The sequence below is a fragment of the Macaca fascicularis genome, chromosome 7, assembly GCF_037993035.2.
Source record: "Macaca fascicularis isolate 582-1 chromosome 7, T2T-MFA8v1.1".
In the NCBI taxonomy this organism is placed as follows: domain Eukaryota; kingdom Metazoa; phylum Chordata; class Mammalia; order Primates; family Cercopithecidae; genus Macaca; species Macaca fascicularis.
The window spans coordinates 112,668,751-112,694,236 of NC_088381.1; the positions used below are offsets into that span (position 1 = coordinate 112,668,751).

The 25,486-nt window shown below is 39.0% G+C and overlaps 1 long non-coding RNA gene across 1 annotated transcript in view; it reads right to left on the bottom strand.

Moving 5' to 3' along the window:
* Positions 1–998: 998 nt before the first annotated feature.
* LOC141407282 (uncharacterized) overlaps positions 999–25,486 on the bottom strand; it is a 175,821-nt gene continuing 151,333 nt past the window's right edge. The window contains exons 4-7 of the long non-coding RNA XR_012415755.1: positions 25,053–25,119; positions 9,216–9,395; positions 2,633–2,826; positions 999–1,898 (exon numbers count right to left, since the gene is read on the bottom strand). This is a non-coding gene — a long non-coding RNA (uncharacterized lncRNA). The remainder of the gene's footprint in view (positions 1,899–2,632; positions 2,827–9,215; positions 9,396–25,052; positions 25,120–25,486) is intronic.

Below are 25,486 nucleotides of genomic sequence, written 5' to 3' on the forward strand. Positions count from 1 at the left end.
CAAAACCTTTCTTTACAAACTCCAAGCCCATGCCTAAAAAGTAAAAGTTGGAAAAACTTTCTACCTGTTAGTTTTAGCAAACTTTACCTTCTCCTTGGAAGAAAAGCAAATATATGTTAACTGGAAGGTTGATAGGAAAACCTGCTGATTTCCAGGCAAACTGGGTGTGTTGGGTTAGAAAAAAGAATGTTCTCATTGATTTAGATTGGACACCTGGTAAGCCCTTTAGAAGACTCTGTACCTGTCTCAGAAAAGAGCAATATAGGCCCAAAATGACCAACCAGATAGACAGAATCATGTTCATTCCATTTTCTGCCAAGAGTTTTGTAAAAACTACAGGCATAAAAAATTAAAGGTTTTATTGCAGGACAGATGGGCATGCATGCTGGGAAGCCATATAGCTGGCCCACACAAAACGGATGAACAATCCCTGATTTTCATAACACTTCACTTGAAGACACAGCATATTTCCTGCCTGAGCAAAGAAGCCAACGGAATAGGAAAGACTCCTTTCTAATATTTTTCCAGATAGTTAAAAGTGATTGTCTAGAGAATTTCCATTTGCAGTTAGCTTGGCATGCCTTTTACCAGAATTCATTATTCCACTCAGCTTTAGAAGCCTGGGGGAGGTGGGGAAGAAGGGTTGTGTCCACATAGTCTTGATCTCTACTATCTGTTAATCCTATCTAACTAGGGCAGTCCCTGAGTTACATGATTTGTTCTCTGGGGCTATTTATATTTAACACAAGATTCAAGAAATGGTCTCCAAACCCTAGTCTGGGAAACATTAAAAAGACAGATTCTTTTATACAATTTAGCAAGTTTGGATGGGAGGAGGTGTTGTTAGAAAACTGTATTTTCTCCAGTATTCCCAATAAACAGACTCCCATTTGGTAATCACTACTTACAAGATCAAAAAGTATTAGAACTCAGACTAATAAATCGCTAAAGTAGAATTTAATGCATGAGCAATGGAAATAAACATTTTGGAAGGGAAATCATACACCAGCAGCTGCCTATTAACCTTTGCATAAATTTAACTGGGTTGAGCGGTTTTAAGTTTTCATCTAGTCAATATCTGAATACAGAAAGTTTAGACTAAATGGCTCCCAACTTCACTTCAAGAACTGTATGCAGTGATGAGCTTGTAAATTAACCACATCTCCAGGAAAAGATGTATGCATATATATCTCTCATATACATACATATATACACATGCACACATATGTTTATTAGAAATTCTGCTGATGTAAAACATGTAACCTACAATTCACAAAATAATAAATATATAATATTCTTTATTGTAAACTTCATATACATTTAACTTCAGTGTGACTTGCTATTTCTTAAAAATCCACTATCAGTTTTTATAATTATATGCCAACAATAGTATCACAAAATCAGACTATGAATATATGCTTGATTACTATCCAATTCAGCACAGAAATCACTCACATCATTAAGAAATGAGTGTAGTTATGACAAAATGTTGGTTGATAATTTTGTTTACATTAAGGAATAAGATGAAAGTGAAATAAGCCATGTGCTGGAAATTCACTCATTCGTCAATAAAGTTGAGTGACTTCTTTGCTAAATTAGATAACAGTTTGTAAATACTGGCAGAAATGTCTTCATGTTTTTTATGCTATTCACAATATCATAGCCACAGACAGGACACACTTTAAGTTTATTCAGCATTTAACATTTTCTCCATCACTTCTAAAATGTAGGCAATCAACAAAACGTTAAATCAAGCCCTGATTTGCACCATTTGCTGATTGCTGTAGTATAAAGACTCCCACCTGGTCGATTTTAAGTTACCAACATGAAGTCTCTGAGGGCCAAGTTTGGAAGAGATGCAAAGAAGTGTCTCTTTCACCAGATAATTGATATATAACCTGAAGAGCAGAGATAATAGTTAAAAGTGATAAAAGAATTAGGAAGTAATAAATTTTGAATATTGAGTTATTTTATATTAATATAAATTAATTGTGTTTATATAATTTAATTTTTAATAATGATTGTGTTGGCCAAGGGTGGTGGCTCACGCCTGTAATCCCAGCACTTTGGGAGGCTGAGGCAGGCAGATCACCAGAGGTCAGGAATTCGAGATCAGTCTGACCAACATGGAGAAACACCGTCTCTACTAAAAATATAAAATTAGCCGGGCGTGGTGGCGTGTGCCTGTAATCCCAGCTACTCAGGAGGCTGAGGCAGGAGAATCGCTTGAACCCAGGAGGCAGAGGTTACTATGAACTGAGATCACACCGTGGCACTCCAGCCTGGGCAACAAGAGGGAAACTCCATTTCAAAAAAAAAAAAAAAAAATATATATATATATATATATATATATATATAATGATTGTGTTTAACAACTACTTCACAAAATTTCTGAAAATTTTACAGTTGACTCTCTCAAGCCAGTTAGCACCACTTAAAGCCATTGTTACATGTTTGCTTGCAAATATTCAGATGGGAAGAGGCAAGGCAAAATAGATAAGTTAGCCAATGCTATGGGTGGAGGTTAGGAGAGCAGGAGTATGTGGAATAAAAATGTAGAACAAAATGTTCTTACCTGTTTGCAACCTTAACTCCCAGAGATTACCATTTCAATGTTGTAATAGGAACTCACCAGCAGGATTCTCCACAGAAGAATGGATATCAACCAATGGATAGTGGACCTCCGTCTCTGGCCATGGCACCATCTCTCAAAGCAATGGTCCAGTGGTTTTCAATCCTGGTGATCATCAGAATCACCTATGTTGTTGTTGTTGTTGTTGTTGTTGTTGTTGCTGCTGTTGTTTTTAATGCAGGCATCAGGGTCACCTAAACCAGAATTTCCTAAGGTAAGTCCACTTTCCAATCTACTTTGAAATTTTAACCCAGAATGTTCACTGTTAATGGCATCTACTTGGCTTAAGTTCATATTAGTGAGAGTCAATTTCTAAAAGTTCACCCTGAAACTAGGTAACTACTCACATCAATTTCAACAAGTATATAAAATAATTAATTTCTGTGTTTAAATGGGAAATTATATGCAGCGTGTTCTTTTTAGAATCAGCTATAATAAAATGAGACATTTCATTTATAAAATTTCTTAACAATGTTTTCTTCTAATAACCAGCCATAAATTCCCCATGAGTGAAAAGTTTATGTTCACAGTATTATGTTGCCTTTCTGTATTTTCAAAATTGAAAGATGAAGAAGAAACAAACTTTGATCTGACTGACATTATGATGACAGGAACAGAGAGAGACATTTTTAGGACATATTTTCAAAACTGTGCACATGAAATGACATTTCAAGTTTGGGAAATCATATTACTTTAAATGGGATTTACATGGTTACATTCCAAACTACTTTGAAATGTTAACCTAGAATGCTCACTTTTGATGGTGTCTATTTGATTTAAGCTCAGGCTGGATAACTTAAAAGTTGCCATTTCCACACTCAAGTATTTCAAAATTTTGAAATAACCATCTAACATTTGTAAGGTTCTAATCAACTTTAACAAAAAATAATTAGCAAACTAGGTAAAAATTATTTTAAAAGCAAAATGCAAAACTATTTCCAAAAATGTTTATATAATCAAAACGGTGTAAAAACAATATTTAAAAGGATTGCAATTCTGAACGTGAATTTAGAAATATTGGTAATCACCTTATGTTCTAATGCTTAGCATTAGAACAAAAGCATCATATCAGGCCATTTATTTTCACTGCCTAAATTGTTAACTTCGAATGTGGTCACATTTTAACCATTTTCCTAGATGACGCTGTCTTTGGAGGTCAGCATTCTCATAACATATAAGCAGTTTTGCCAAAACCCCTCCCTGAGTCTCTATTTTTTCCATTTACATTTGTCTTCTCCTCCACACCTCACAATGGTAGTGTCAGTATTGGTAACAGTGTTCAAAAGCATGAATCATTTTGCATGATAATCACTTAAAGTTAGTAGTACAACTGCAAGCCAATCTATGGGCCAGTTTAGGGTTCAATTATCCATGTGCCCCTAAATTAACACCAAATTTTACAGATTAATTCACCGTCAGGGTATAGGTAGAAAACTGTGAGTACAAACCATGAAATGTCTCTATCCACAGTGCTAGCTTTCCAATTCATTTCATCTTTGTTCATTTTTTTTCCGTGTTTATTGCTGACAAACTCTGCTAGTGTATATATTAGTCAGATACCACCTAATGTTCTTTGGCACTTATTACATTTCCCATTAAGCTAAAATCCTAAAATAGCTTTTTAAATACTGAATTTGTATCTCTGCCAATATGAAATTGTGAAAGCTTCCTTATCCATTTATTGCATCAAATACTTGATTTCCCCAGATGCTAAATCATTAATCTTGTCTGGATGTATTTCAAGACCAAAGCTCCCATTTTAATAAATTTACATGACAACCAACAATAAATCTTCAGAGGCCCGTGTTTCTGGCTCATGACCTGTCTAAATCCTCTACCTGAAGCTGATACCTACACTACTTATAGATTTGGAAACAAAGAACATATTTAGGAGATTGCACTTAGACAGAGGCAGCAAGAAATCTTCCTTTTATGCATTTTTCTCCTTTCCAAGCACACGCAATAAATTTATACCTCTGCAGGTTAACAGAAAACATGGATGTTATTATACATACTGTTTTGTTCCCTCTGGCTGTCTTCAAAATATCTAAGACCAGGGCCTCAAAAAATTTTCTGTAACAGAACTCTGCTGCCACCAACTGAACACATTCACCCAATGCAAGTAGGTTTTGTTTTTTGGTTGGGTTTTTTTTTTTTCACAAATTAGTGCTGAAAAAGCAGATGAAGGGAAGACACATATTCTCTTTGCCCACATCCCAAACCCTAGTCATAACTCCATTTTTAATCAGTAATACCATGTGAGCATTGAAAGAGGGCTGAGAATTCATATCTTGACATTAGCAATGGCAGCCCTCCCTTTGCAACTCTAAACCACTTTATGTTAATAGAAAACTCCTCCTTTATTTGTAAGCAAAGGGCACCTGTTTTATTCGTACGAACAAGCATAAATCAAAGACTTTGTGCCAGGAGTGGCAGGTCATGAAATGGTAATGTTGACCTGGCCGTTGAGCTGGACTAAGTGGAAGTCTTTGAATCAATAATGGTTACCAGAAGCAAACTCCTCTAATCTCATTCTCACTGGTGAACTCTTGTAAAAAAATTCAACGTAGTCTTCACAGGCGGCCCTAATTTCTTGTTCCCAAGCCAAATCCACTTTGATCTTTTAAAGGGGTAAGAGACTATTTAGTCAGTTTGTCTTAGACCTTTCCAACACATTAGAATCACCTAGTAAAATACAAACTTCAAGGCCCCTCCTCAGAACTCCCAGTTAGCGCCTCTCAAAAGGGAATTTGGGCAACAGCGTATTTTTTAGTCCACAGGAAATCCTGAAATACAGCCAGAGTTGAAGAGCACTAGCTTAGGCCTATTCTCTCATTTCCTAAATGGGGGAACAGGTTTGGAAGAGTAAAAACAATCAACAAGAATGTATGCACACACCCTTAAGGAAAACCTTGAGGAGGCCTAGAACATTGGGTTTGGAGAGTGTGATGCCTGGCTTCACTAAGGAGGCTTATCCAAAAGGAAGCACATCCTAGCATGTTGATCTTTGCCATATTCCTTTGTTCTCTTGAACAATTCAACATAAGCAGGATAAAAACGCTTTAACAGTCAAAAAAAAAAAACACAGCCTTTGGAAGACAATAAGAAAAATAACTTCACTTTATTTTCATTTCATACCTGTCCCATTTAGCTTGAAATTTTTGCCCTCTTGAGCCTTATGAGTACTGAAAATATATTTACTGTGAGCCAAATATGACCTAATTTGTTAATTACCATGACCCTGATATTTTCCTTTAACATAGACAGCCCAAATATGGAATGTTTTAAGTAAAATTAATATATATTTGAAGTTTTTTATTTATTCGACTTGTTTATAGTATGTAGAAGGAAACAATTTAACATATGGTATGCTGATATTTTTATCTACAGTTTCCTAATTTTCTTACCTCCGTCTCTGGAAGAATCATTTTAGATTACTTCTAGTGCCTTATGAAAAAACCCACCATCACTACCCAAGAAAGCAAATTAATGCTTTATGTTTCTCCTACTTCTTGGACCTTCCCAACTCTACTAGCCCCTGGCCCATTCAAACATAGCCCTAGCTCACCCAGCAGTAATTTTGCTGCAAGTCAAACCCTGATCCGTCTGCCTTTTTGCTTAGTAGTGTCTTTAACCCGCTCTCCTAGTGAGCACTCAAGAATCTTTGACATTAAATGGGTATTGCACCCCCACCTGATTGAAATGGCTTTGACCTTGACAATAAAAAGCTGATTTCACCCAATAGGGCTTCCTAATTTTGGAAATTCAATTCACACTGACTTATCAAGGGTGAGGGGGAAGAGAAGCTAGCAAGACAGAGGTTGGTGGTGGAAGTAACTTGAGTCCAAGACAGAGAGTTATAGCTCTATACATGGCAAGACACCCACTAGAAACCTGTTGAGGTGAAGAAATGGTACACCTTCTGGGAGTAGTTAGCCCAAAGTAATAAAGTGGTCAGGCAAACAAGTTTCTTTCAGCTACAAAGCGTCAGTAGTTGGAGCAGCATAGGGGCACAAGCAAGACTGCTTTGGTACCCACGTGGGAAAGTGTAAAGCTAAAAACGAGAGCATGTTTTCTTCCTGCTTGTTAACAATACAGAATGGAATTGGGAATTCTGAGGACACTGGAGAAAACAAATATGATTTTGACCCTTAAAGGACTTCAGAATATCAATGAAAGACAGGGAAATCCAATGAATATGGTTACTCAAATGCCAGAGGGCAGATTACAAGAAAGAGGTCAAATCAAAAAAAAAAAAAAGAAGAAGAAGAAGAAAGAAAGAAAGAGAGAGAGAAAGAAAGAAGAAAGGGAAGGAAGAAGGAAGGAAGGAAGGAAGGAAGGAAGGAAGGAAGGAAGGAAGGAAGGAAGGAAGGAAGGAAGGAAAGAAAGAAAGAAAGAAAGAAAGAAAGAAAGAAAGAAAGAAAGAAAGAAAGAAAGAAAGAAAGAAAGAGAAAGAAAGAAAGAAAGAAAAGAAAGAGAGAGAGAAAGAGAAGGAAGGAAGGAAAGAAAGAGAAAGAAAGAAAGAAAGAAAGAAAGAAAGAAAGAAAGAAAGAAAGAAAGAAAGAAAGAGAAAGAAAGAAAGAAAAAGAGAGAAAGAAGGAAGGAAGGGAAGAAGGAAGGAAGGAGAAAGAAAAGAAAGAAAAAGAAAAAGAAAGAAAGAAAGGAAGGAAGGAAGGAAGGAAGAAAGAAAGAAAAAGAAAAAATATTGGGGGTTATGCTGTCTATGCTGTCATTGGAAGAAGTATATGCTAAGGAGTATACACAAAATACTTCTAGAAGTTTCCAATAAATAACTTAGGATCCATTATATCGGGGGATAAAGGTGCTGAAATCACAGAAGGAACAGCTATTGACCACCTCCTAGGTTTCACGTGCTAGTGATGGAAATTAGCCGGCTCTATCCCCAAAATGTTCGCTTCCCCACCTCCCACCTGTCCAGATATTGCATGTCTTGGAAATAACGATATGACTTCTCCTCAGTCCTGATGTATTCTTATTATCCCAAATGAGAAATTCCCACAAGGAGTGGCTAGTTGGGGAATGGAGTAGTAGGCAATATCTTGGCTAATTATTGTCATAAAAATAAATAATATTAAACCTAAATGTATTACATTTGTCAGACATTATCCTCTAATTAAATAAACACAACCAAAATAATTCCATCCAATAAGGCTACTCTTACAAGAACTAATTTCACAGTTAATTCATTCTGGTAGTGCCAATAATATAGATTTTTATAAAAATTCAATCTACAGAGATTGTACTAAAGTTCTGTTACAGCAAGGTGATTCTTGGCCTTGAATATTTTCAGGCTGAGATAATATGTTTGATGCTTTAAGGTGTAAAAATTCTGTGCTCACAACCAAAAACTTGTCTAAGTTCTTAAAGATATAAAACTTCTTTTTTATATAAAAATGTGGTTCTTTTCACTAGTGCCTTAGAGCTGACACTTGCAAAGGTTAGGAATTGCATTCCACCAAAAAAAGCACAAAGAAACAAACATTTGGTGGTGTTCATATGGACACTATATGTAACATCAGCAATGACTCCTCAGAGTCTCTTGAGTCCCATGGTGATATACTTGGTCAACAGATCCTGACGACAGCAGGCTGCTTGAAGTGAGTTTTGATGAGTCTGTGAGGCCTGTCATTGTAGCTCCCCTACCCTATCTATTATAGTTGGCTACCATTTGGTATTATGTGGGAAAGTCTACCGGCTGTATCATTGTACCAGGGCACTTCTCTGCTGCTCTAAAAATTCTCATGCACCTTTGTTCTGGAAAGGAAGTATAATCACCAATTATAATCACAAAATAAAATCACCAAAATGTTCCAAGTGAAATGCCAGTTTTACTATATGAAATATTTTAATTACCAATTTATCATCAAAGTTTTGAGAATTTTGTGAAAATTTCTTTATTTGATGTAATCTGACACTGCCACACAGGACTGGTGGTATACAGTTCCACCCATTCCACAGAGATAAAGAATATGAAACCCAAACTCAAAGCATTCACATTCAGTGATTGTCAATGATTCACTGTTACATAAAAGCGACTTTAAATTACATGGGATATATACCAAGTGCCCAAGAAATATGGTGCAGTGGAGGAGAGTCTCCATCATACTCCCACTGTTGCATTTCTATTATTGTAAAATATATTCTGCAGTCCCAATATCTGGGACATATTCCAGTGAAAGACTAGTGGCCACATTTAGCTGATATGCTTATAAACCCATGATATACCGGCTGGTAACTGCTGAATGATGAGCTAGCCTTTTGGGTAAAGAGTGGCAGCCACCTCTGTTTTGAGATTTGAGGTCTCCAGGAAATCCTTAGTATCAAAAACTGTCTTTCTGACTTAAAAACCTCAATCTCTGGGAACCCACCCTCTAGAACATTTTAGAGCGTTGGAAAATATTTTCCCCAAATGCACATATTTTATTATCCCATACTAAAAAGATAATTATTTATCAGAACTAAACTTTTAAGTTGAGACTTCAGACACCATGGCCTGAAACAGGAGAGACAGTTATAAAAGAGGGAACTAGTAAAGAAATGGCGAGTACTGAAAAGAACTTGCCTGTTTTCCAAGCTGAGTGGTTTCCTGGCCCACAAAGGTATTTTGGCAGGCCAGCATGCTTCTTTGATCTCAAAGGTGGCAGAAAAGGAAAGTTGGCACTAGAGATGAGACAGAACCATGGGAAAACCTGGCAGTAATAGATACTCTTTCATAGGAAGTATCAACTGAGAAGACAGAAAACTGTAATAGAAAGGGAGACAAATAGATTACATTGCTGAACTTCAGAAGCTACATGTTAACTTTTTAAATACATTAATTACATTATTCCTCTCAACAATGTAAGAGAGATGGCATTAGCCCTACTTCATTGGAGATTTAAAAAAAAAAAAAAGAAAAAATGCTTAGAGATATTTTCCATTGTTATGCAGTTAGAAAATTAGGTAGTAGGCAATTAAACTGATTCTAATTCCAAGTTCTTTCAATATAATAACTTACCTTTAATGTAATAGTTTTCTTATTCTATTTAATATAGAAACAATAGGTTCAACAATTATAGCCCAGGGTGCCTATGATGGATAATATTGAGTGTCAACTTGATTGAATCGAAGGATGCAAAGTATTGTTCCTGGGTATGTCTGTGAGGGTGTTGCCAAAGGAGATAAACATTTGAGTCAGTGGAATAGGAGAGGCAGACCCACCTGCAATCTGGGTGGGCACCATCTAATCAGCTGCCAGTGCAGCTAGAAAAAAGCAGGCAGAGGAACTTGAAAGACTAGACTGGCTGAGTCTTCCAGCCTCCATCATTCTCCCATACTGCATGCTTTCTACCCTCAAACATCAGACTCCAAGTTCTTCAGCCTTTGCACTCTTGGACTTACAGCAGTGGTTTGCCAGGGGCTCTCAGGCCTTTGGCCACAGACTGAAGCCTGCACTGTTGGCTTCCCTACTTTTGAGGTTTTGGGACTTGGACTGGCTTCCTTGCTTCTCAGTATGCAAATGGCCTATTGTGGGACTTCACCTTGTGATTGTGTGAGTCAATACTCCTCAGTAAATTCCTATATATATACACACACACACACACACACACACACATATACTAATAGGATATATATATATGAACTAATAGGATATATATATATATGAACTAATAGGAGATATATATATAGAGAGAGAGAACCCTAATACTGATTTTGGTACCAGAAGTGAGGTATTAGTCCATTCTCATGCTGCTATAAAGAACTACCCAAGACTGAGTAAATTATGAAGGAAAGAGGTTTAATTGACTCACAGCTCCACGAGGCTGGGGAGGCCTCAGGAAACTTAAGACTGTGGCAGAAGGGGAATGTGATGGTTAATACTGAATGTCAACTTGATTGAAGAATGCAATGTATTGATCCTGTGTGTGTCTGTGAGGGTGTTCCCAAAGGAGATTAACATTTGAGTCAGTGGGCTGGGAAAGGCAGACCCACCCTTAATGTGGGTGGGCACCATCTAATCAGCTGCCAGTGCTGCCAAAATATAAAGCAGACAGAAAAAAAAAATGTGAAAAGGCTAGACTGGCTTAGCCTCCCAGCCTACATATTTCTCCCATGCTGGATGCTTTCTGCCCTCAAGCATCGGACTCCAAGTTCTTCGACTTTGGGACTCAAACTGGCTTCCTTGCTTCTCAGTTTGCAGATGGACTATTGTGGGAGCTTGTGATCGTGTGAGTTAATACTACTTAATAAACTCTCATATATACATATATATCCTATTAGTACTTTTCCTCTAGTGAACCCTGATTAATACAGCTTTTGGTATTGGGAGTGGTTCTAGAGGAACAGAATATTAAGGATGGAGTTCTTTCATTGGTTTTGGGGTTTCTGGAGTTGGCTGCTTAATATGATTAGACAAAAATATGCTGAGGACTCTACTTCTAATAGTACAGAGAACACTGATAGTCCTTGGCATGAACTGTTTAGAGAGTTATGCAAAATAAATGAATTTGACACACCTGATTCACTTCTCATGAGAGGCAAGGGTATCAGTGACTACACACAATAACTTTGACTTACGTGGAGAACCAAGGAACATAATGAAGTTGGTTGATTGCTCCTAAATTCACTGGGACCAAAATGATGAAAGAAAATGATTAACTCGGATTCTAACTCCCAGCTTCAGAGGCAGATACTGAGCTTCAAATCTGCTAAGATTGCCCTGAAGGAGAGTCTTATCTCCTGTAGAGAAAGAGCTGAAATTGTGGAAGAACAGACACAAGCTCTTATTATGCAAGTGGCTGACCTGCAATGAAAGGTGCATGCACAGCCTTGACCAGGTATCTACTGTTTTAAGTGAGGGTGTTGATTGGAAAAGAATGGGACCCTGAAACTTGGAATGGGGATGACGTAGGAGCACCCTGATAAAGCTGGGGACACTGAGCTTGTAAACTCTGATAAGCCCTTTTTTCCCAGAAGAAGCAGCTTCCCCATCCCCAGTAGTGGCAACATCCTCTCCCCAACCCATGCTGCCATCAGCCTTTCCACCTTTGTCTGAGAAGATAAACCCTGTGCTGCATGAGGCAACAGTGATGGCCTCCCCTGAGGCAGTTACCAGGCAAGATAATGTTTATTCTCCTAAGGAACCACCCCCAACACCCCTGTTTGCTTCTAGATCTATAACTAAAGTCCCAGCAGACCCCTAGAGGTGAAGTTCAGAGTGTGACCCATGAGGGTCACACTCTACAATTGAAAGGAACTGCTTGAGTTTTCTAATTTAGATAAGCAGAAATCTGGAGAACAGGCATGAGAATGGATATCAAGGATGTGGACTAATAGTGGAAGAAACATAGAGTTAGATCAGACTGAATTTACTGATTTGGGCCCACTAAGTAAGGACTCTGCTTTTAATGTTGCAGCTCAGAGAGTTAAAAAATGTTCTAATAGTTTATTTGCTTGCTTAGCTGAAATATGGATTAAAAGATGGCCCACTGTGAGCAAGCTGGAAATGCCTCATCTCCCTTGGTTTAATGTAGAGAGAGGAATCCAAAGGCTTAAGGAGGTTGGAAATGGTGGAGTGGATTATTCATTTTAGACCTATTCGTCCCAGCTGGGAGGGTCCAGAAGATACACCCTTGACCAATGCTTTGCAAAATAGGTTTGTGAAGGCAGCACCTGCATCTATGAAGAACTCTGTAATTGCTCTTCTCTACATGTCAGATCTAACAGTGGGAACTGCAGTCATTCACAACTAAATTTAAATACAATGGGAATGATTGGATCCCAAGGCTGGCAGGGACCACGTGGTGGCACTCAGCCATCAAAGATAAGGTGGGCACAGCTACCATAATGGACATCAGAGGCAAAGCTGCAATCAGAATAGTCTGACTCATGTAGAGCTCTGGCATTGGCTAATTAATCACGGTGTTCCTAGAAGTGAAATTGATAGGAAGCCTACTGCATTCCTACTGAATTTATATAAGGAGAAATCTTCCTGGTCAAATGGACAAAAGACTAATTAGAATCATAAAAACAGAGAATTATGGCCCCTCAATCAATTTCTAGACTTGAACCAGTTTATAGACCCAGAACCTCTTGAACAAAGGGGAGGCCGGGTCCCCTTAAAGAAGGACCTCATTACACTACCGACAACTTATGCCATTAATCTTTCTCCCATCCTTCCCCAAGCAGACCTCCAGCCTTTTACCCAGGTAATTGTGCATTGGGGAAACAGAAATGATCAGACATTTCGGGGACTACTGAACACTGGCTCTGAGCTGACATTGATTCCAGGGAACCCAAAATGTCATTGTGGTCCTCCAGTTAAAGTAGGGGCTTATGGAGGTCAGGTAATTAACGGAGTTTTAGCCCAGGTCTGGCTTACAGTGAGTCCAGTGGGTCCCCAGACTCATCCTGTGGTCATTTTTCCAGTGCCAGAATACATAATTGGCACAGACATACTTAGCTGTCCGGAGCTGCGTGGCCCGGCCATAGAGATTAATAACTGACGATTGACGCCTGAGCTCTATACATTTCCACTCTATACCTCCTCCCTAGATTTACCTTCTTCCCTGTACTGATATCTCATACAAAATGGCGCTCTTCCTGGTTCTTCATCACCCATTTTCCCGCGCCCGGGAAAATGATCAACTTACAGCGCAGGCGCCATCCCGCGCCCGGGAAAATTACCAACTGATGGCGCAGGCGCAACATGACGTCCGACCGAAGAAACCGAAACCTACCTGGCCACGCCCACCGCAGGGCCACCATCATCGCCCTGGCCCAACCTCTGCCCCTGCCGGTCTATATAAGGCATTACACTGCCACCAATAAACGAGACTTGATCAGGATACTGTCTTGTCTCCATTTCTCGTGTCTCTTGTTCCCCCAAGTTCCCACTCCCTCTTCTAGGGCCTACATTGACGATCCCACGGGTCGGGACACTTAGCAGCTGGCAGAACCCCCACATTAGCTCCCTCACTGGTAGGGTGAGGGCTACTATGGTAGGAAAAGCCAAATGGAAGCCATTAGAGCTGCCTCTACCTAGAAAAATAGTAAATTAAAAACAATATCACACCCCTGGAGGGATTGCAGAGATTAGTGTCACCATCAAGGACTTGAAAGATTTCTACCACATCCCCATTCAACTCTCCCATTTTGCCTTTGCAGAAGACAGATGGATCTTGGAGAACGACAGTGGATTATTATAAGCTTAACGAAGTGGTGACTCCAATTGCAGCTGCAGTACCATATGTGGTTTCATTGCTTGAGCAAATTAACACATCTCTTGGTACCTAGTATGCAGCCATTGACTTGGAAAATGCTTTTTTCTCCATTCCTGTACATAAGGCCCACCAGAAGCAATTTGCCTTCAGCTGGCAAGGCCTGAAATATACCTTGACTGTCCTACCTTTGGGATGCATCAACTCTCCGGCTTTGTGTAATAATCTTATTTGGAGAGAACTTGATCGCTTTTCACTTCTGCAAGATATCACAGTGGTCCATTACATTGATGATATTATGCTGATTGAATCCAGTGAGCAAGAAGGAGCAAACACACTGGACTTATTGGTGAGACATTTGCATGCCAGAGGATGAGAAATAAATTCGATTAAAATTCAGGGACTTTCTACCTCATTAAAATTTCCAGGGGTTCAGAGGTGTGGGGCCTGTCAAAATATTCCTTCTAAGGTGAAGGATAAGTTGCTGCATTTGGCCCCTCCTACAGCCAAGAAAGAGGCACAATACCTAGTGGGCCTGTTTGGATTTTGGAGGCAACACATTCCTCATTTGGATGTGTTACTCCAGCCCATTTATCAAGTGACCCTAAAGGATGCCAGTTTTGAGTAGGGTCCAGAACAGGAGAAGGCTCTGCAACAGGTCCAGGCTGCTTTGCAAGCTACTCTGCCATTTGGGCCGTATGACCCAGCAGATTCAATGGTGCTTGAGGTGTCAGTGGCAGATAGGGCTGCTGTTTGGAGCCTTTGGCAGGCCCCCATAGGTGAATCACAGTAAAGGCCTCTAGGATTTTGGAGCAAGGCCCTGCCATCTTCTGCAAATAACTACTCTCCTTTTGAGAGACAACTCTTGGCCTGTTGCTGGGCTTTGCTGGAAACCGAATGTTTGACTATGGGCCATCAAGTCACCATGTGACCTGAACTGCCTCTCATGAACTGGGTGCTTTATGGCCCATCAAGCCATAAAGTGGGTCATGCACAGCAGCATTCCATCATCAAATGGAAGTGGTATATACATGATCAGACTTGAGTAGGTCCTGAAGGCACAAGTCAGTTACATAAGGAAGTGGCTCAAATGCCCATGGTCGCCACTCCAGCCACCCTGCCTTCTCTCTTCCAGCCTGCACTGACGGCCTCATGGGGAGTTCTTTACGATCAGTTGACAGAGGTAGAGAAGGCTAGGGACTGGTTCACAGATGGTTCTGCATGATATGAAGGCACCACCCAAAAGTGGACAGCTGCAGCACAACGGCCCCTTTCTAGGACATCCCTGAAGAACAGCCATGAAAGGAAATCTTCCCAGTGGGCAGAACTTTGAGCAATGCACCTGGTTGTGCACTTTGCATAGAAGGAAAAATGCCCAGATGTGTGATTATATACTGATTCATGGGCTGTAGCCAATGGTTTGGTTGGTTAGGGACTTGAAAGAAGCATGATTGGAAAATTGGTGGCAAAGAAATTTGGGGAATAAGTATGTGGATAAACTTCTCTGAGTGGTCAAAAACTGTGAAGATATTTGTATCCCATGTGAGTGCTCACCAATGGGTGACCACCTCAGCAGAGGAGGATTTTAATAATCAAGTGGATAGGATGACCCACTCTGTGGACACCACTCAGCCTCTTTTACCAGTCACCTCTGCATTCACCCAATGGGCCCATGAACAAAGTGGCCATGGTGACAGGGATGAAGGTTTTGCTTGGGCTCATCAATATGGACTTTCACTCACCAAGGCTGACCTGGCTACAGCCATTGCTGAGTGCCCAATTTCCCATCAGCAGAGACCAACACTGAGGCCTCAATATGGCACCATTCCTCGGGGTGATCAGCCAGCTACCTGGTGGCTGGTTGATTATATTGGACCTCTTCATGGAAAGGGCAAAGGTTTGTTCTCACTGGAATACTTACTCTAGATATGAGTATGTCTATCCTGCATGCAATGACTCTGCCAAGACTACCACACATGGACTCATGGAATGCCTTATCACCGTCATGGTATTCCACACAGCATTGCCTCTGACCAAGGCACTCACTGTATAGCTAACGAAGTGCAGCAGTGGGTTCATGGTCATGGGATTCACTGGTCTCACCATGTTCTCCATCATCCCAAAGCATCTGGATTGACAGGACAGTGGAATGGCCTTTTGAAATCACAATTACAATGCCAACTAGGGGACAATACTTTGCAGGGCTGGGACAAAGTTCTCCAGAAGGCCGTGTATGCTCTGAATCAGCGTCCAATATATGGTACTGTTCTTCCCATAGCCAGGATTCATGGGTCCAGGAATCTAGGGGTGGAAGTGAAAGTGGCATTACTCACCATCACCCCTAGTGATCCACTAGCAAAATTTTTGCTTCCTGTTCCCACAACATTATGTTCTCCTGTCCTAAATGTATTAGTTCCAGAGGGAGGAATACTGCCACCAGGAGACACAACAATGATTCTATTAAACTGAAAGTTCAGATTGCCACCTGGACACTTTGGGCTCCTCCTACCCTTAAGTTAGCAGGCTAAGAATGGAGTTACAGTGTTGGCTGGGGTGACTGACCCAAACTATCAAGATAAAATCAGTCTACTATTCCACAATGGAGGAAGGAAGAGTATGTGTGGAACACAGGAGATCCATTAGGGTGTCTCTTAGTATTATCATGCCCTGTGATTAAGGTCAATGGGAAACTACAACAGCCTAATCCAGGCAGGACTACAAATGGTCCAGACCCTTTAGGAATGAAGGTTCGGGTCACTGCACCAGGAAAAAAAAATCACGACCTGCTGTGGTGCTTGCTGAAGGAAAAGGGAATACAGAACAAGTAGTAGGAGAAGGTAGTCATCAATACCAGCTATGACCACGTGATCAGTTGCAGAAATGAGGACTGTAATTGTCATGAGTATTTCCTACTTCTTTTCTTACAAACATCTTTGTGCAAGTAAACACTTGTACTAAGAAAATATCTTCATTTTATTTCCTTTTTTTAATCATGTGACATAATATTTATTGACTTCATATCAGCATTTAAGTATTGTTAACTCTATGTAATAGCATTTGGGTTGGGGACTGGTGCATTTCCAGTTATATGAAGGATAGTTGTATCATGTTAGGCATAATCATGACCTTATTATTGTCTTTATTTGAAGATTATGTACACTCTCAGGAGATGTGTATGGGTTCAAGTTGACAAGGGGTTGATTCATGATGGTTAATACTGAATATCAACTTGATTGGATTGAAGGATGCAATCTATTGATCCTGGGTGTGTCTGTGAGAGTGCTGCCAAAAGAGATTAACATTTGAGTCAGTGGACTGGGGAAGGCAGACCCACCCTTAATCTGGGTGGGCACCATCTAATCAGCTGACAGTGCAGCCAGAATATAAAGCAGGCAGAAAAATGTGAAAAAGCTAGACTGGCTTAGCCTCCCAGTCTACAGCTTTCTCCCATGCTGGATGCTTCCTGCCCTTGAGCATCAGACTCCAAGTTCTTCGGCTTTGGGACTTGGACTGGCTTCTTTGCTCTTCAACTTGCAGGCAGCCTATTGTGGGACCTTGTGATTGTGTGCATTAATACTACTTAATAAACTCCATTTATATATATATGTATGCTTATATATATATGTGTATGTATTATATATATGTATGCTTATATGTGTGTGTATGTATATATATGTATATATGTGTACATATATACATATATACACACACATATAGTAAATACTACTTAATAAACTCCATATATGTATGTTTATATATATATATGTGTGTATATATACACATATATAGTAGAGTTAATACTACTTAATAAACTCTATATATGTATGTTTATATATGTGTGTATTTATATGTTTATATATGTGTGTGTGTATATATATGCAACATATATATACACACACACATATATTGTGGGATCTTGTGATTGTGAGTTAATACTACTTAAACTCCATATATATGTATGTTTATATATATGTATGTGTATATATGTATATACACACATATGTATATGTACATATATACACACATATACACACATACATATTTATATACACACACGTTTATATACGTGTGTGCATATGTGTGTATATATGTATATATGCATACATATACATGTGTGTATATATGCATGCATATACATATGCGTGCATATATGTACATGTGTGTACATGTGTGTATATGTACATCTATACATATATGTGTATCTACACATATATACGTGTATATGTGTATAGATGTGTGTGCATACATGTACATATGTGTATGTATATATACATATATGTATACACACACATATATATCCTATGGTTTCTGTCCCTCTAGAGAACCCTAATACAGGGAAGCAAACACATTCTTCTTCTCATGGTGGCAGACAGGAGAAGTGCTGAGCAAAAGGGGAAAATCCCCTTATAAAACTGTCATATCTCATGAGAACTCACTAACTATCACAAGAACAGCAGCATGTGGATAATCACCCCCATGATTCAATTACCTCCTGCCAGGTCCCTCCCATGACACATGGGGATTATGAGAACTACAATTCAAGATGAGATTTGGGTGGGGACACAGCCAAACCATATTATTCCACTCTCGGCCCCTCTCAAATCTCATGTCCTCACATTTCAAACACAATCATGCCTTTCCAACAGTCCCCCAAAGTCTTAATTCATTCCAGCATTAACCCAAAAGTCCAAATCCAAAGTCTCATCTGAGACAAGGTAAGTCTCTCCCACGTATGAACCTGTAAAATCAAAAGCAAGTTAGTTACTTCCTAGATACAATGGAGGTACAGGCATTGGGTAAATACACCTGTTCCAAATGGGAGAAATTGGCCAGAACAAAGGGGCTACAGGCCTATGCAAGTCCAAAATCCAGCAGGACAGTCAAATCTTAAAGCTCTAAAATGATCTCCGGGTCATGCTGAGATCCGGGTCATGCTGGTCACATCCAGGTCATGCTGAGGCAAGAAGTGGGTTCCCATGGCCTTGGTCAGCTGTGTCCCTGTGGCTTTGCAGGGTACATCCCCCTTCCCACCTGCTTTCATGGGCTGGCATTGAGTGTCTGCAACTTTTCCAGATGCACAGTGCAAGCTATCAATGATCTACCATTCTGGGGTCTGGAGGACAGTGGCCCTCTTCTCATAGCTCCACTAGGCAGTGCCCCAGTGGGGACTCTGTTGGGGCTCCAACCCCACATTTCCCCTCTGCACTGCCCTAGCAGAGGTTCTCGATTAGGGCCACACCCTTGCGGCAAAATTGTGCCTGGACATCCAAGATTTTCCATACATCCTCTGAAATCTAGACAGAGACTCCCAAACCTCAGTTCTTGACTTCTGTGCACCTGCAGGGTCAACACCACATAGAAGCTGCCAGGGCTTGGGGCTTGCACCCTCTTAAGCCATGGCCTGAGCTCCATCTTGGCTACTTTTAGCCATGGCTAGAGCCGCTGGGACACAAGGTACCAAGTCCCTAGATTACACACATGGGCCTGGCCCATGAAATGATTTTTATTCTCCTAGGCCTCCAGGCCAGTGATGGGAGGAGCTGCCCACAAAGGTCTCTGACATGCCCTAGAGACATTTTCCCCATTGTCTTGGAGATGAATATTTGGCTCCTCATTACTTATGCAAATTTCTACAGTAGGCTTGAATTTCCCCTCAGAAAATGGGTTTTTCTTTTCGTTTTGTTTTGTTTTTTTTTGTTGAGACAGAGTCTCACTTTGTCACCCAGACTGGAGTGCAGTGGCCAGATCTCAGCTCACTGCAAGCTCCGCCTCCCGGGTTCACACCATTCTCCTGCCTCAGCCTCCCGAGTAGCTGGGACTACAGGCGCCCGCCACCTCGCCCGGCTAGGTTTTTGTATTTTTTAGTAGAGACGGGGTTTCACCATGTTAGCCAGGATGGTCTCGATCTCGTGACCTCATGATCCGCCCGTCTCAGCCTCCCAAAGTGCTGGGATTACAGGCTTGAGCCACAGTGCCCGGCCTCAGGGATTTTTCTTTTCTATCGCACTGTTAGGTTGCAAATTTTCCAAACTTTTATGCTTAGTTTCCCTTTTAAATATAAGTTCTAATTCCAAACTATGTTTTTGTGAATACGTGAAATTGAATGTTTTTAATAGCACCCAACTCACATCTTGAATGATTTGCTGCTTAGAAATTTCTTCTGTCAGATATCTTAAATTATGTCTCTTCAGTAATCTGTAGGGCAGGGGCAAAACGTTGCCAGTCTCTTTACTAAAATACAGCAAAAATCACCTTTATTTCAGTTCCCAACAAGTTCCTTATCTCCATCTGAGACCACCTCACCCTGGACTTCATCATCCATATCATTATCAGCATTTTGGTCAAAGCCATTCAATAAGTCTCTAGGAAGTTCCAAACTTTCCCACATCTTCCTATTGTCTTCAGAGCTTTCCAAACTGTTCCAACCTCTGCCTGTTACCCAGTTCCAAAGTCACTTCCACAGTTTGGGGTATCTTTACAGTAGTGCCCCACTCCCAGTACCAATTTACTGTATTAGCCCATTCATTCTGATGCTGCTCCAAGAACTGCCTGAGACTAGGTAAGTTATAAAGGAAAGAGGTTTAATTGACTCATAGTCCTGCAGGGCTGGGAAGGCCTCAGGAAGCAAACATGTCCTTCTTCACATAGTGGCAGGAAGGGGAAGTGCTGAGCAAAGGGGGAAAAGCCCCTTATACATCCATGATCTCCTGAGACCTCACTCACTAACATGAGAACAGCAGCATGGGAGTAACCAACCCCATAATACAATTACCTCTCACTGGTTCCTTCCACGACACCTGGGGTTTATGGAAACTACAATTCAAGATGAGATTTTGGTGGGGACACAGCCAAACTGTATTAGTGTCCAAAGCCACAAAAGCTAGACAGTATTTGGAGCAAATGCTAAATTGTCTTTCTAGCAATTACAGGGAAATGAGTAATATGGTTATTTTAGGGATATATAAAGAAAAGATTAAAGTAGGGATCATTTAATACCTTTAATGAACACTCTTCATGAAATAAGAAAAGGTAATTGCCAAATCTACTAATGTCTCAAACAAATAGAAAAAAAGTTATAAGCAATTATCAGGTAACTGAGGAGTCAAAGTACCCTAGGCCAATAGGAAGAAGTACAAAAACATAACTGAACAAAGAGAAATATATATTCACTACAGAAGCCAGTAATCTCTGTTTAAAACATTTCTCATTTTCTAACATTTCAATCATATTACTTTCACACTTAAAAACAATTTTGACATTTTATAATAAGAAAAAAAAGACAGTAATCGAAAGAAAGTGGAAAACTAGAGCAGAAAGAAGTTACTACCCTAGAAATCTCCTAGATTTAATGGAACAATCACAAAACCACTTTGAGTATGGTAATAATTTAAATATGATAATAATAGAAAGAATATTACCGTTGTAGTTTTATAAGAGATATATAGACATTACTCCTAACAGCTGAAACAATTTACCCAAAAGACATTTTGCTTTCTGTAACACACAATCTCAAAAAGAAGTAAATATATTTATGTCTTGGAAGAATAGATTTTTTGAATAATGTAATTATTCTGCAACTATAATATAAGCCTGTACTACTAAATAAGAAATGTCATAGTGGGAGTTACATTTACCATTTTCTTCATAGGTAGAAGAATAGAAAAAATAACACAAAAATGGGAATAAGCCAGAACTAGAGGTGGGGTAAACACCACCAAATGATTACAGACTTTGAGACTGAGAAGAGGCTTTAGACATCACCAGTGCCATTACTTTTGGGTGAAGCAGTTAAATACCACTTGGCTTTTATCATTTCCTTTCTTAAAAGAAATAAAACATCTACCTCTTTTTTGAAGACAAAACTTTTGAAAACAATACCTCTAGCTCCAGCTTGGAGCAATTGCTTTTCAAGCCTACCAGACAAGTGATTCTCTAAGATTTCTTTCCACTGACCTCCTGGATTACGTTCACTATTTCTTAGATTTCATAATTTTCTCTTTCTTGTACTTTGTTTTTCTTTAGCTAAAACTCATTCTTGCATAACTTTTAAATAAAATGTGCATAAAAAGTAAACTTGCTAAGCCCATATATCCCTAGAAATATCTCTAAACTGCCTCACACTTGATAGTATTAAAGCTTCCGATGATCATTGCCTCTCAGAACCCTGCGGGACCACTCTGTTGTCATGCAGCCAGTGTACTTGAGGGACAGAGTGATGCCATTCTGATTCCTGTTCCTTTGTAGGTAACCTATTCTTTAGAATCTTCTTGTTTTCTTTGGTATCTTAGAATTTCACAGAGATACAACTAGTCAGGTCTCAATCGGCCCCACCTTTTTAATATGAATGTTTGTGTCATCTTTAAGGTGCAGCAAAACTTTTTTTTTTACTTAGTTTTTTCTGTTCTTTTTCACTGAAAATTCTATTAGACAGATATAATGAATCACTCACATTGATCATCAATGCCTCACTACTTTTTATCTCATATTTTACTACTTTTTGGCTTTTAGCTCATATTTTGGGATGTTTATTTCCTTGACTGGTTTTTCTCCAACCCTACTTTTGGATAATTATTTTTATTTCAGAAAGCATTTTTTTCATTTCAATACTCTTTGTTTTTCTGATTATTCCTTTTTAATAGCAGCATCTGAGCTATGATTCAAATCCTTCTGTGAACTGAATTACAACTTTCTACATTATCTTGCTTCCTGAAGTATCCTGACAGTTACATTTGTTTGATCCCTGGTTTTGTTGTTGGCTTGCTGGACACATTGGAAAGATTCTTAATGGCTTTTCGTTAATATTTGTCAGTGATGACTAAATTAATTGCTATCAGTGGCTGAAAGGAAATTTCTCTGCCATTATATGATATAGGTCAAGTATTTCCCCTGCATGGAAGAGCTGACTGCAACTTCTGTGATTGTGTCAGGATATGTCCTCTGGCAAGTTCATTTTAGGATGAATAATGAAGATTAAGCATGCCAACCAGATACCACTCTCCATGCTAACATAAAGATAGCTCTATTCCACAGCACAAACTAGGAACCCTAGGCCCAGATAGACAGGTTAATTTTTGTGGTAGAAAGCATATCTGTGTAGTGGTTCCCAGACAGAGATGTGGGAGCAGGAGTCATGTGGTCCAGCAGGTGGTACTCTGTGAGAGAAGGAGGAAGGGAAGTAGGGGTACAGGCAGTAAATTAAAAATCTGTTAAATATACCACTATTTTCACCACATATAAATAAAAGTTAAGAAAAGATACATTCTTGATAAATGTTTATTAAAAGCCATACAGTAAATACTTTCAAAAATAACCAAAATTTAAGTAAATAACTAATTTCCACAGAGGAAAGGCACAGACGGTAAGAATAACTATGAAAAGAAGTAGTTAATTATGTTGCTTGGAAAGTAATAAGGGTTGCCTTATTAGAAATCATATGGTAGTTCTAAAGAAACTTTAATACATCCTCCCACTTATCTTCTTGATATGCTTTTCACAATAAAAAATTATATATCATAATTTTTCCATCATAGAGGCCCTCTAGTTCTACCCCCTATTTGTTACATATTTGAACAAGTGGTTAATCAACATTTTGTTCTGGGAAATGTATTATTTTCCAAGGCAGTCCATTCCACTTTTTGACAATTTTATTTATTAAACTTTTATCTCTTATATTGAATCAATGTATGCTCCCCATTTTTAAAATCCCACCCATTAGTTCTATCCCTGGTTTCTGGAATTACATTAGTAAGTTTCACTGTTTTCCATGTGATAACACACTGAATATTTGTTGGCGGCTAACATGGTACCCTGCCTCTCCAAGCTGTATAGTCTCACTTATCCTGTGTATAAAGAAACGCTGAAGAAATTGATTACGTGCAGATTCTCATCTCTGAGACTGCTTATGCAATGGAAGAAAATTGGTATCAAGTGAAGAGGAAAAAAATGACATTAGTAAATAATAGAGATCCAATGTACATTTTATAAAGTAGCTTTTAAACATCAAGTGCTGAAAAACAAAATTATTAAGTCTTCATTTATAAGAGGATATTTTTAGTGACTAAAACATGCAATGTGAAAAGATCCTTATTTGTACAAGAAACAGTTATTGAATTATTTTTAAAGTGAATTATCAAAGGTTCTATTTTGTTCTGTATTTTCTAAAAATATTAGTAGGAGTCATTTAGTGCCAAATATTTTTAAAAGAAAAGGGCAAATAATTTATTTAAAGTTTTTTCTGAATTGAGATCAACTTCTTAGTGGATAGAGAATAGCTAAACTATTATTAAACTCTATATTTTTAAGTATCTGTTCCCATTCAGAATGGGTATTGTTTGAATCCAAAATGAACTTCTCTTGTTTGAAGAAAAATGTTAATATAACCACTACTGTAAATTTTACTCACAAAAAGCCATGGTGTTTAGTTACATACACCATCCCAACAACAAATCCAAGAAATTGAATTTACTTATATCTTTTCAATTACATTTTCTAATAGCACATTTTATACAAGGAAAAAAATAGTAAAGAGAATGATCATTAAAAATACTTCAAAATGTACATGAGGGCCCTTATTCATTCTCTGTCTCTGGCTTTTGGTCCTGAGCAAAGCAGGGCAACCTGATTGTCAGGTGTCTATGGTTCAAGAAGGTCTATACCCTTCACCCTTTAAGCATACAATGTAGGGATTGCAGGATTAAAGATCATCCTCTGACTCATGTACTCCTTCCCTTTATCTTTCTCTTGGTGAGTTACTGAGGATTATAGTACCTGTATTTAATTTTCTCTGGAATATGAAATAAGAATATTATAAAAGAAGTAGAACAGGAATCAATTTGAATGCTACCATGGAGAAAATTGAAAACTATTTAAAGTGTCAAGGAGCAGAGCCAAATCTAAGTATCTACGATCCTTGACATTAACAAAGCAATCAGAGATCTATGGCTCTCTCTTTTAACATAAAATTCTCTTTCTTAATACTCAACTAGACACTGATAAACAGAAGCACTTAGTAAAAAACAAATTAAATTATCTTATTCTCTGATAATGAATGGGTATTAGTGTCTGTCCAATTTGAAGTCACCCAACTTCCCAGTTTCACAGTTTTTCAAGACTAAAGGCAGTTATATTAATCCATTTTGTATTGCTATAACAGAATGCCACAAATTCGATCATTTATAATGTACAGAAATTTTTTGGCTTACAGTTTTGAAGGCTGGGAAGTCCAAGAGCACGACACTGGCATCTGAAGTGCCTTCATGTTGCATCATCCTATGGCAGAAAGCAGAAGGTCAAGAGAGTGCAAGAACAAGAGAGCAAGAGGGTGTTACTGAATCACCAGGAGTTTGGTCTAGTTCCTGCCGCTCACCTCACAGAAAGCCAATCACCAAGACAACAAGTATTGCCAAGGAAGAAGGCTTTAATAGGGTGCTGCAGGCAAGGAGATGGGAGTTCAGTCTCAAGTCCATCTCCCTGACTGACTAAAACTAGTAGTTTATATAGCAGGGAAAAAATTTCACAATGTGTAAGAAGACAGGAACTAGGGAGGGGTGAGAAGACATCTAGTACCATGATCTGATGAGTTTCAGATCTTTGGTACTTTTTTGAGAGGCATGAAAGTTCTTCCCTGAGAAAGGAA